Genomic DNA, 13,151 nt, shown 5'->3' with positions numbered 1-13,151 from the left:
TATTTATGGCTGCGTTGGGTCTTTGTTGCTGAGTGTGGGCCTTTGTTGCTGAGTGTGGGCTTTCTCTAGTTGCGGCGAGTGGAGGCTACTCTTTGTTGTGGTACACGGGTTTCTCATTGCGGTGGCTTCTCTTGTTGTAGAGCACGGGCTCTAGGAGCGTGGCTCAGTAGTTGTGGTGTAAGGGCTTAGTTGCTCTGCGGCATGTGGGATCTTCCCGGACCAGGGCTCTAACCTGTGCCCCCTGCATTGGCAGGCAGATTCTTAACCAGTGTGCCACCAGGGAAGCCCAAGCATCACATTTAAAATAAAAATTAGGCTTTTTCTATTTTTCCAAGCCATGAAAAACCGGAAAAGCAGTGAAAAGCATATCTATCAAAGTAAGATAAGTTTGTGACCAAGACAGTCTAGACATTATCTGTTCAAGATACGAAAGAATGGATTATTGGCCTATGGATATATGTCAGTCCTATTGTGAAGAAGGAGGAGGAGAAAGAGGAGGAGAAGAAAACAACATAAGTAACCTATTCAAGCTCAAGTGCTCTAACCACAAACTCATCAGTCTGACACTAGAAATTATCATATGAACCCAACCATCACCCTCCTGCTGCCTTCTGCTATTCCTGATAAAGTTAAATGTCAAGGTCAGTTTCTTATTTTGGCTGCTATTGTTGTTTCTTCTCTTGCCAGTTAAGATTTATGTCATAGGCTAATCGTCACCAAAGGGCCCATGAATCCTATTGTTATCCTTTAACTTGCATCCCTTTCAAACTGGTTTATAAATGGTGTAAAGATAGGCTAGTGGTTCTCTCAGCCCTTTCCAGGGCTTACAGCTAAACTCTTTTTCTCATTCCCTCCTGGCATTCTTGAAGGGCTTTGTGACTACTTCTAGCCAATGGAACGTGAGTAGCAATTGTGTATCACTTTTATCCTGGGGCGGTTTAAGACAGGATGTGCCTTCATCACTCTCTGTCTCTGTCTCCGAATCTGTCTCTGACTCTCTTTCTCTCTCCCACTGGACAGTGCAGGGCTGACATCAAATCCTCTGATGAACATACAAGAGCCACAGACGGTGTGGGTGGAGCTTAACCTGCATTCCTGAATGCCTCCAGGAAGGCTAATCCTCCCTGCCAACATCACTGGACTATGCTGAGATAGAATAACTGTCTAAACCACTGAGTTTTGAAGATTTATCTGCTAAACAATTAGAAATGTTACCCTACAGAATAAAAGCAATTTTCAAAATCATTTTTCTGATACCTTGTTGAATTTTTCTTGTACTTAATTGAAAATATTTAGCAGCATAAGATATGAATCAACTATTGCTTTCTGTTTTTCATTGACCAAGTTAATTATTTTCCTTGATTAGCCTTGCTTATAAGGATTGCATAAAGAAAATGAAAATAATAAGCATTTATTTTCTGTAAACTTTTCAGAGATCAAATCATTTTTCAAAGTTACTTTTCTTATTTTCCCATATGATTACAACAGAACTGTGAATTTACACCTTTTGAGCCAATAAATTCTGTACAAATTCTTCACTTTTAATTTAATGGAAGTAGGTAAAATACTGAGTCAAAAGTACTTGGAAGATAAATACAGTTTATGCTTTATATAAATTTTAAGACAGATGTGGCCTATCTTGCTTCATGTTGCTATTTTAATTTTGTGATTAAAATGGTGACTTGAAAGTTCTTTAGTTTAGAAGGACAGTATTTCTGCTAGGTAAAAATTAGCCTGTCTTATTTTTTGGAAACAAATTAACTTTTCAGTCTAAGAGGTGCTGGTAAGTTAATTTGCAAAATGTTTGTACTGCCCCAGAAAAATATCAATTTATATTAAAAACCAACAGAAATGTTATCTTTTCTCTGCTACCATAATAAAAACGATTTCAAATAATTCCTTTTAAAATAAGCTTATTTTGGTATTCCATTTTTTAAATTTTGGGTTTCTCTCCATTTCTTGTTTTGATAAATAAACATACTTTGAAAATTAAAAAAGAACCTCATATGATGGATAATACTGGACTTGTGAGAAGCATTAGTAACATGAGGTTTTTCTGTTATATGATTTTATTTGCTTAAAAATATTAAAAATACAATAGAATCAGTTTCAGAATTCTGTTAATATTGATACAATTTTCCTACAAAGTACAGGACGGGTGAAAATATAGTTGCCATATTAATAGGTCTAAGGAAAAAATATATATGGCACATCTGCTATGACCTAAGCCGTATTATCTCAGTGTCCCAGTAACAGAGTACTGGGAAAGAAAGGAGAATCAGAGAACTTTGTTTGTATCTTGGGGTTATTATCCAATTCTTTCCTATATAAATCCAATTTAGGATAAATTGTTAACTTGAAAATATGAGCAACTAACATTCCATGTAGACAACTGTGAATTTCCATGGCTAGTGTTTCTCCCTCTTCCCACCAGTTATGATGGTCAATTTTATGTTTCAACATGACTGGCCCATGGGGTGCCCAGATATTGCATCAGATATTTTTCTGGGTATGTCCCGGAAAGTGTTTTTGTATGAGATTAACTTTAGAATGGGGAGAGTGAGTAAAACAGACTGTTTTCCCCAATGTGGGTGACTCTCTTCCAATAAATTGAAACTTAAAAAGAAAAAAAATAAAACTGACCCTCTCCCAAGCAGAAGGGAACATCTCTTGCCTGACTGCTCAGCTGGGGCATTGCTTTGCTTTTTTTTTTTTTTTAATTAAGACTGTATTATCATTATTTTTTTTAACAGCAGTTTTAGGCTCAGAGAAAAATTGAGAAGAACACAGAGAGATTTCCTATAAGCTCCTCTCCCCACATATGCTTAGTCTCCCATGTCATCAATATCTTCCAACAGAATGGTACATTTTTTACCATTGATGAACTTACATCGACACATCACAGTCATTCAAAGGGCATAGTTTATGTTACAGTTCACGCTTGGTATTATACATTCAATGGGTTTGGACAAATGTATAATGACATGTATCCATTATTATGGTATCATACAGAGTATTTTCACTGTCCTAAAGATCTTATCCACCTAATCATCCCTATTACCCCCCAACTCCTGCCACTGCTGGCAACCCCTGATCTTTTTACAGTCTCCATAGTTTTGCCTTTTCCAGAAGGTCATATAGTTGGAAACATGCAATGTGTAGCATTTTGGTTTGACTTCTTTCACTTGGAAATATGAATTTAAGATTTCTCCATGTCTTTGCATGGTTTGATAGTTCTACTTCAATAGTATGTTAGTTATTATGGGTCTTTTGCCTCTCTGGATAAACTTTAGAATCACTTTGTTGTTATCCACAAAATGACTTGCTGGGATTTTGAGTAACACTGCACTGAATTTATTGACCAAGTTGAGAAGAACTGACATCTTGACAATGTTGAATATTCCTGTCCATGAACATGGAATATATCTCCATTTATTATTAGATTTTGTTCATCAGAGTTTTGTAGTTTTCTTCATGTAGATCTTGTACATATTTTTTAGATTTATACCTAGACATTTCATTTTATGGAGTGCCGATGTAAAAGATATTGTGTTTTTAATTTCAAATTCCACTTGGTCATTGTTGGTATATGGAAAAACAACTGACTTTTGCATGTTAACTCTGTATACTGCTACCTTGCAATAATTTCATATAAGTTCCAGAAGCTTTTTGTCAATTATTTTGTATTTACTACATAGATGGAAATGTCATCTAGGAACAAAGAGAGTTCTATATTTTCCTTCTCAATCTATATACCTTTCTATATATTTTTCTTTTCTTTTTTATTACACTAATTAGAACTTTCAGAAGATATTGAAAAGGAGTGGTGAGAGGGGACACACCTGCCTTGTGCCTGATTTTAGTGGGAAAAATGAGTTTCTCGTCAAGTGCAGTGTTAGCCGTAGGGCTTCTGTACATATTCCTTATCAAGGTGAGATAGTTCCCCTCTATTCCTAGTTTATTGGGAGCTTTCATCATGAATGGGTGTTGGGATTTCTTAAATATATTTTTTGCATCTATTTATATGACCATGTGATTTTTCTTTTTTATCCTTTTGATATGATGAATAACATTAATTTTCAAATATTGAAGAAGCCTGGGAAAATCCCACATAGTCGTGATATATTATATTGTTTTTATACATTGATAGATGTGAATTGTTAATATTTTGTTGAGAATTTTTTGCATATGTTAATAAGAGAGACTGATCTACAGTTTTCTTTCCTGGTAATGTCTTTGTCTGGTTTTGGTATTGGAGTAATGCTTGCCACCTAGAATGAGTTAAGAAGTATTCTTTCTGTTTCTATTTTCTGAAAGGGATTGTAGATAATTGGCATAATTTATTTCTTAACTGTTTGGTAGAATTCACCAGTGAACCCATCTGGGCCTGGTACTTTCTGTTTTGGAAGGTTAGTATTGATTCCATTTTTAAAAACAGATATAGGTCCACTGAGATTGTCTATTTCTTCTTGTGTGAATTTTGACAGATTGTATCTTTCAATGAATTGGTTCATTTCATCCAGGTTATGAAATTTGGTAAGAAATACATTCAAATTTTGTCAGATGATTTTTTTTCCCTTTCCCTTTTGAAGGATAATTATGCAGCATAAAGAATTCTAGGTTGGTGGGTTTTTTGTTTTGTTTTGTTTTTCTCTCTCAAAACCTTAAAATATTTCACTTCTCTTTTTTTTTTTGCATGGTTTCTGAAGAGAAAGCAAATCTAATTCTTAACTTTGTTCCTCTACAGATAAGATATTTTTCTCCTCCAGGATTTTTAATTTCTTTACCTTTGATTTTCTGTAGTATGAAAATATTGTGCCTAGGTGTAGTTTTTGGCATTTATCTTGGTTGATGTTCTCTGAGTTTCTTGAATCTATGGTTTGATGTCTGACACTAATTTGGAAAAATTCACAGTCATTATTGTCTCAAATATTTCTTCTGTTTTGTTCTTTCTTTTCCTTCTGGTATTTCCATTATGCATATGTTACATCTTTTTTAGTTGTCCCAAGTCCCTGAACATTCTGTTCTGTTGTTGTTGTTTTTTTCAGCCTTTGCTCTCTTTGCCCTTTTGGTTTTTGAAGATTTTATTATATCCTCTATTTCAGAGATTCTTTCCTTAGCCATGTACAATCTACTAATAAGCCTATCAAAGACATTCTCCATTTCTGTTACAGAGTTTTTAATCTCTAGCATTTCTTTTTTGGTTCTTTATTAGGATTTCCATGTCTCTGTTTACATTGCCCATCTGTTGTTGCATGTTTTCTGTTTTATCCATAAGATCCTTTAGAATATTAATAATACTTGTTTTAAATTCTTGATATGATAATCCCAACATCCCAGCTTTGTATGGTTCTGACACTTGTTCCGACTCTTCAAATTGTGTTTTTTGCCTTTTGGAATACCTTGCAATTTTTTTCTTGATAGCAGGACATGATGTACCCAGTAAAAAGATCTGCTGTAGATAGGCCTTTAGTAATGTGGTGCTGAGTGTGAAGAGAGGAGAGAATGTTCTATAGTGCTACAATAAGGTCTTTTAGTTACAATTTGCCTCCATACTGTGAATTTCACAAGTGTTTCTCGGTATTTTTCACCCCCCTTAGGTGGATAGGATGCCTAGAGCCAGCAGAAGTTGGATATTTTCCTTCCCCAGGTAAATTAGGCTCTGATAATACCCCAGCAGATTTGACTCTGGTTAATTTGTTACCCCTGAGGGCAGGTCTTGTTAGGAAGTGCAGATTGTTCTGGCATATTTCAAAACTGTTCATTTCCTTCTCCTTCTGCTGGATGTACAAGGAAATCTTTCTTCAATAATTAGTGTAAATAGTTTCTCTCTCCTTCTCTCTCTGTATATAAATAGAAAGAGATTATATATATATCCCATTGCTTCTGTTTCTCTGGAAAACCCTGATGAATACACCAGTCTTCTTTATTTTTCTTCTCTGTTAGCTAATTAAAGATAAATGAAGTAGCTTCTTTTAAGTTCTAATTTAAAAAATCATGTAATACCTAGAGGAGGTGTGAGAGGATACCTTTCTTCAATAATAAGTGTAAATAGAGTTTCTCTCTCCTTCTCTCTTTTTTTTTTCCTAAAGAAATGTGTCCCACTTTTATTACATACCAGGTGGCAAAACAATGAGTGGAAAATATACAAGAACAGCTGGGGTGTGCACACAATAATAATAGTACCTCCTCTTGCATTGTAATCTATTGTTTTCAAAGCATTTTCTCATAGATTTGAGTCACACAAAATAACTAGAGGATGGGAAGAGTAGATATTTTCATCCTTTGCAGATGAGAAAATCGAGGCATTACTGAGAAAAGTAAGTGGTAGAACTAAATTTTCAAACTGGGTCTTCTGACAATAAATTAAGTGTTCTTACAGTTGAATGACTCTGCTTGTGGACAGAACTGTATTAATTATATCTTTCAAGAGGGAGTTGACAGTCAGAAGAAAAAGGACAAACAAGACCTAGTGGATTTCTGCTCCAGAAGGCAAGAGGGATGATTTAAACTTAGAGAAACTAATAGCTACGTTAAAATATATATATATATACACACATGGCAGGGTGAGTTGTAGGTCATTGCAAAGAAGTATTTAGTACAGGGAGTTTCAGCAAGAATATTAATGAAAAAGTAATATTAACATCAGTGGTAGCAAAAGCCTGCATTTACTGAACACATGTTAAATCTGAAGAATCTTCCAGGATTTTTGCTAGTTCTAAAAATGTTTTGGCAAGAAAAATGTTATTACCTCATTTCAACATATTTGATGTAACAGACTGAGAGATTAAATAACCTCTTCAAAATATATGACATCAACAATACGTTATACCAAAAACCAGGAATATTTCTAAAATGAAAGGAAAACAAACCAGCAAACCTTTCTGAGAAGTTTGAAATTATTAAATAACTTTGCAAAGTACTTAATTTCTTTCCTCATTCATTATAAATATAGTACTTAGAGCTTACAAATAGAAAAGCAGGAATTAACTATATTAAGTGCTACTGTCACAAGTTGTCTTAGATTTTGTTCTCCAGAAATCGACCTGAGACAACGACTCATGTAAAAGTTTACTTATATGGAAGAGTTGCCAGGGGCTTAAAACTGGCCAGGGAGATGGAAAGTGGGATTAGGAAGGGAGAAAACCAAGGAAGTCAAGCAAGGTCCCATCAAGACTTAGTCTGGCTCAATCTGATACAAGCAATTTGGAGAAAATGTTAATCATATCTTAACATTCTTCAATTGGGGAATATTTATTACCCTGTGTACCTCATTCATTGGTTAAAGGCAAGGGTGGACAGGCAGAGGGGTCTCTGGTTTTCCTAGACTGAAGACCAAGAGGCTTGTAGCAGCCTGATGACAGCGCTTTAAAAAAAACAGAGGCAGGTGTTGGCTGTTGGGTGGGAAAGTCACCAGAAGCCCGCTGCTGACATACACAAACAGGGAAATTAACTATAAGGATGTAGGCAGAGCACTGACACAGCTGTTGCTCCAGCCAAGTGATTATTCAATAATTCCTTTATATGAAGCACGTGAGCTTATTCATGTCACTTCTCAGCCTCTTCACTTATGCTGCACCTCTCCTTCTCCGCTCATGGATCACTGATCACTGAGGTCAGTTATCCAAGATGAAGGAGGGAATCTCTTCTGGTACATTTTAAATTCCACAAGGGTGCAAATCTCCTAAGGTAAGTGTAGGAGTTCTAGAGAGTTTCTCCAGCCTTTGTGGCTCAAACTATATGAAATCAACAATATTCAAGTGTGCTAGGCTGTTACATTGGTGACCCCCAAATGAATACCTTGGGTTATCCCTTCCCACATCGTCTCTGGGCTTGGTGAGGTAATTTGCTTTAGTCAATGGGCATCAGCATGTAAATGCACAGACACTTGATAAGCATTTGCATATTTGGGGTTTGTCCTCTTAAAAGAATCCCTCTTGGTATCCAGCTGCCAGGTTATAACAAATCACAGGACATTTTACTGGAGAGAAAGGGGCATACTGAGAGGCTTTGGAGGTTAAGACACTGTGTAGAGTAAGAGATCTCAAAGAGGAGAAGCCACGTGTCTCAGCTGATTTCTCAACTGAATGCAACCATACACAAAACCTCAGCTAATAAGATAAGGAGTAGAATTGCCCAGATAATCATAAGAAATAACAAATCATTCTTACTGCCAGCTGCTAAATGTTGGTGTGTTTTGTTACACAGAAATATCTAATTAACACAGTTTTTGCTGTGTTAATAAATGGTAACTTTGTATGATTCAAACTAAAAACACCAATAATAATAATAATCATACCAATTCCCATAGGCAGTACTACCAGTTATCTAGGCCTACTTTGGCTAATGAACCCTGTTAATGTCCTTCTGAGTTAATCCTTCAGTTAATTTATGCTGTGAGATAGGCTTTACTGCCTAATCACAGAGCTGAAGGAATTGAGCCTCAGCGAGGTCAAGTGGCCTGTCTAAGGCCATGTAGTAATTTGCAGAGTCATAATCTGAATCCACATTTGCCTGGATTCAGGATCTCCCTTTTCCACTCTGCTGCACATTGCACTTTTACATAAGGGTCCTTAAACATGACAGCATAAATTGCCATCAGGACTGTCAGTTTGCAAGAGCAAAGGTAATGGGCACGGGTTGTCTGCTCTGCAAATCTGTCATTGAAAATCGTTTACATCTAGGAAGGAAAAGAATAAACTAGTGAAAACAACCCTCGATTCCTTCCATACAAAAATGTTCTCCTCTTGAAGTTTAATAGTGAAACCAAGAAAACATCGCATCTTTTGGTAATCTGAATAATTTGCATACTTATATTACTTCAACTTCAATTTTAATGATAAGGGAATACAAATTTATAAACTTTCTTTATTAGAATGACAGTGTATCGTGTTGCAGAGTTTAGGCTACAGAGCGAGTGCCTGAAGTAAATCCTGGTTATTTCTCTTACTATCTCTGTGACCCTGAGCAAGTTATTTAACCCCTCTGAGTCCTCAGGTTCTTCATCTGTTAAAACGATGATAGTGATACTATCTACCCCATTAATTGCATTAGTTGTGGGATTAAAACAATCACTATATAAGCAGTGCTAAGAATGGTGCCTAGCCATAGGGCATACTCTGTGTTAGCTGTTATTACTGTTACTATTATTATTATTGTCATTATTATTATTAATTTCCTTTTAGAAGTCAAACTAACCTTACATTCATAGATACAAAACCACTCTTAAAAATTTTGTCAGTGGAAGCAATCTAAGTGTCCATCATCGGATGAATGGATAAAGAAGATGTGGCACATATACACAATGGAATATTACTCAGCCATAAAAAGAAACGAAATGGAGTTATTTGTAGTGAGGTGGATGGGGTTAGAGTCTGTCATATAGAGTGAAGTAAGTCAGAAAGAGAAAAACAAATACAGTATGCTAACACATATATATGAAATCTAAGGAGAAAAAAAAAAAGGTCATGAAGAACCTAGTGGCAAGACGGGAATAAAGATGCAGACCTACTAGAGAATGGACTTAAGGATATGGGGAGGGGGAAGGGTAAGATGTGACAAAGAGAGAGAGTGGTATGGACATATATTCAGTGCCAAACGTAAAATAGATAGCTAGTGGGAAGCAACCACATAGCACAGGGAGATCAGCTCTGTGCTTTGTGACCACCTAAAGGTGTGGGATAGGGAGGGCAGGAGGGAGGGAGATGCAAGAGGGAAGAGATATGGGAACATATGTATATGTATAACTGATTCACTTTGTTATAAAGCAGAAACTAACACACCATTGTAAAGCAATTATACTCCAATAAAGATGTTAAAAAAAAAAAAAAAGGTGAGGAGGTTGAAGTTAGTAAGGCTTAGTCTAGTATCAGGAAAAAGATTCCAGTTGGAGAAACATGGGAGATAAGATTGGATGAAACCCGAAAAGGCTTTAATGCTGCCTGAAAAGTCACTGAGATTATATTCTGGAAGCACCAAAAAAAAAAAAAAAAAAAAAAAAAAAAAAAAATTTTGTCAGAGGTTTAAATTTTCCAAACAACTATTTTGTACAATAAGTGTAACAGATTTGATGGAATAAAGGGATTTTTCATTTAAAAAGAGTAACTTTAATGTTCATTTAATTTTATTAATATAAATCAATGATGTATATTTTATGCATCTTTTATATTCTGAGTTCATCCTAGTCCTGGGCATAATGGGCAAAAAAATATATATATATATATATTTTATATATATTTGGCCGTCCCACATGGTATGCAGAATTTTAGTTCCCCAATGTCGAGGGATCAAACCCATGCCCCCTGCAGTGGAAGAGCAGAGTCTTAACCACTGGACCACCAGAGAAGTCCCTTGGGCAAAAATATTTTTAAATAGAGAAGAAATAACATGACAAAAACAAAAAAGTGAAAACAATAACAATAGAAACAAAAAGAAAAGACTATAGTTTTGATTTTGACATTGCACTGTCTTCCATAATAAGGAGTCTTTCCTTATCTGTGTTTTCACAGCCCCTTTGCTTTCCTTTAATATAGTATTTAGTGCATTTTACAGATATTCATTTACATGTGGTTTTCTCCTTAACTTGACTCGTTGTTCTTTGAATCCAGAGACTGCTTACTCAATATCATTACTTTTGTGCTGAGATGCGTGCTTGGCACTAAGTGTCAGTTCAGAAACTACTTGCTGGATGAATGAGCAAATAAACTATAAGCTGGATGATTCATTCCTCATTAAGCCTATGGTTCCTTTGGTTAATATTGATTTTATCTAATAAAACTTTCTCAAAATTTATGATATCAATGATTATTATAGGAGGTAATAAAAAACTGACTTACATGAAAGTACGTACATTAAATTCTAAGTATTTTCTTTCTTTGAATGACATCTGGAAACAGTTTTTCTTAATTCCTTGGGAGCAAATGATGACAGACATCCAGGGCACTGTAATTATGAAATGTTCTCGAAGTTATTGACTCTCTAACACAGTTTTAACTTGAGGGAACACTCACCTGGCAATACAAGTCTTCAAAAACCATATGGACAGGGCTTTCCTGGTGGTGCAGTGGTTGAGAATCTGCCTGCCAATGCAGGGGACACGGGTTCGAGCCCTGGTCTGGGAAGATCCCACGTGCCGCAGAGCAACTAAGCCCATGAGCCACAACTACTGAGCCTGCGCGTCTGGAGCCTGTGCTCCGCAACAAGAGAGGCCGCGATGGTGAGAGGCCCACGCACCGCGATGAAGAGTGGCCCCCACTTGCCACAACTAGAGAAAGCCCTCGCACAGAAACGAAGACCCAACACAGCCAAAAATAAATAAATTAATTAATTAAAAAAAAAAAAAAACCATATGGACATTTTCCCAATTATATGTGAAAATTTTAATGAAGACATTTTAATGGATAGGCACTGAGACACAAGGTAAAACAAAGAAAGTAACTGTCATGATTTGATTAATTTATTATCAGTAGTACTATTCTTTTTTTTTTTAATTGCGGTTTGGTTGATGTATAATGTTGTGTTAGTTTCAGGTGTATAGCAAAGTGAATCAGTTATACATATAATGTATCGATTCTTTTTTAGATTCTTTTTCCCATATAGGCCATTACAGAGTACTGAGTAGAGTTCCCTGTGCTCTACAGTAGGTTCTTATTAGTTATCCATTTTATATATAGTACTGTGTATGTGTCAGTCCCAATCCCCCAATTTTTCCCTCCCTCCCCTTACCCCCACTGGTAACCATATGTTTATTTTCCACTATTTCTGTTTTGTAGATAAGTTCATTTGTAGCCTTTTTTCAGATTCCACATATTCTTGATCTAAGAAACCTCCCTGATGTGATTGGTGAAGTCAAATACAGGCCTTATTCACTGTGTATTCCTCATATAATTTAGCTCTGTACATCTTCTCTCCTGCTTTCTTTTTTATTTCTTTTCAATGATCAAAAAATAAAATCTCCTCTCTAATATAAGTTTAAGGCAGCTAAGACTGTCCGTCTGCCTCTGCGTATCAGAGATAATATGTTTATGTGATAATGAAAATGAGCATCAGTTTATGTGTTTCGCTTTCTGTAATTCTCTGAGCAACTCACACCTCAGAGTGATTTTGCGAGGATTGAGTTGAGGTTAAATGTAGAGAAAACATCTTGAGGACTTTTTTGCCCTAGTAATTTGTTGGTCTAATGAAGATATATTAAATTGTCTCTTTCCCATTGTTGAAGGCAATCAGAAAAATAACTTCTCTTTAGAAATCTCAATATCAGAAAATCAATGAAATTTAAATTAGAAAAAGGAATCTACTGCGGGTTCTAGTGGAGGAGACATGGCCTCAGGTCAGGAGCTGGTCCCCTGAACTAGCTGTGTGACCTTGTACACCTTAATTAGGCTTTGGGCTCTCAGTTGCCTTATAAGACACCTCCATTGCCTGAGAGCAAAGAACTACATCTTACAACTGCAAGTTCACCTCCAGATTCAAATTCTAGTCATTTGAATTATACCAATGGGGTTAGTTAAAATAAGAATTATTCATAATTTACTCCATCACTGGTATACTTGTTATACTTCTCTCTCAGCTTGATTTCTCAAGAGATACTCAACAGTTCTCAATAAATGTGAATTCTACACACCAATTTCTCAGTCTCAGAACCTTGGAGTTATTCTTGATTCCCCTCTTCATCCCCCACCCCATATCCAATTCAATAGGAAATTCTGTCAACTCTGTCTTTAAAATATATATTGAATCAGATCATCTCTTATCACCTTCACTGCCAACATCCTCATCCACACCACTTTATTTGGCATCTAGTCTTATAGTAGCATCTTAAATGATCAGTTTACACCCACTCTTGCCCCCTCCCAGTATATTATCAACATAGCAATCACAGTGATTCCTTGGAAAACAAATTATATTATGCCACTCCTCTGCTCAATGCACATCAATGCACTCCATTGCCTTCCCCTGTTCCTCAGAATAAAAGCCAAGGTCCATGCTCTGACTTCTAAATCCTGTGTGCCTTGGCATCCTCTAGCTCTGTGACCTTATCCCATAGCACTCTCACTTGTGCTCACTTCACTTCAGCCACACCAGGCTCCCTACTGGTCCTCAAACAGCCACAGTCTTATCTGAGGACCTCCACTCTTGCAGTCCCTTCTGTT

At 36.2% G+C, this 13,151-nt stretch overlaps 1 long non-coding RNA gene across 1 annotated transcript; it reads left to right on the top strand.

Annotated features, from left to right (window-relative positions):
* Window positions 1-573: 573 nt before the first annotated feature.
* Window positions 574-1,356, top strand: LOC309654260. Its single transcript, XR_014260079.1, has 3 exons — window positions 574-641; window positions 870-899; window positions 1,021-1,356. It is a non-coding gene; the product is annotated as an uncharacterized lncRNA (long non-coding RNA).
* The last annotated feature ends 11,795 nt before the right edge of the window (window positions 1,357-13,151 follow it).

The sequence above is a fragment of the Balaenoptera physalus genome (assembly GCF_965194825.1).
Source record: "Balaenoptera physalus genome assembly, contig: HAP1_SCAFFOLD_2418, whole genome shotgun sequence".
In the NCBI taxonomy this organism is placed as follows: Eukaryota; Metazoa; Chordata; class Mammalia; order Artiodactyla; family Balaenopteridae; genus Balaenoptera; species Balaenoptera physalus.
Note: the sequence above shows the minus strand (reverse complement) of the source record. Positions and strands in the feature narration are given on the sequence as shown.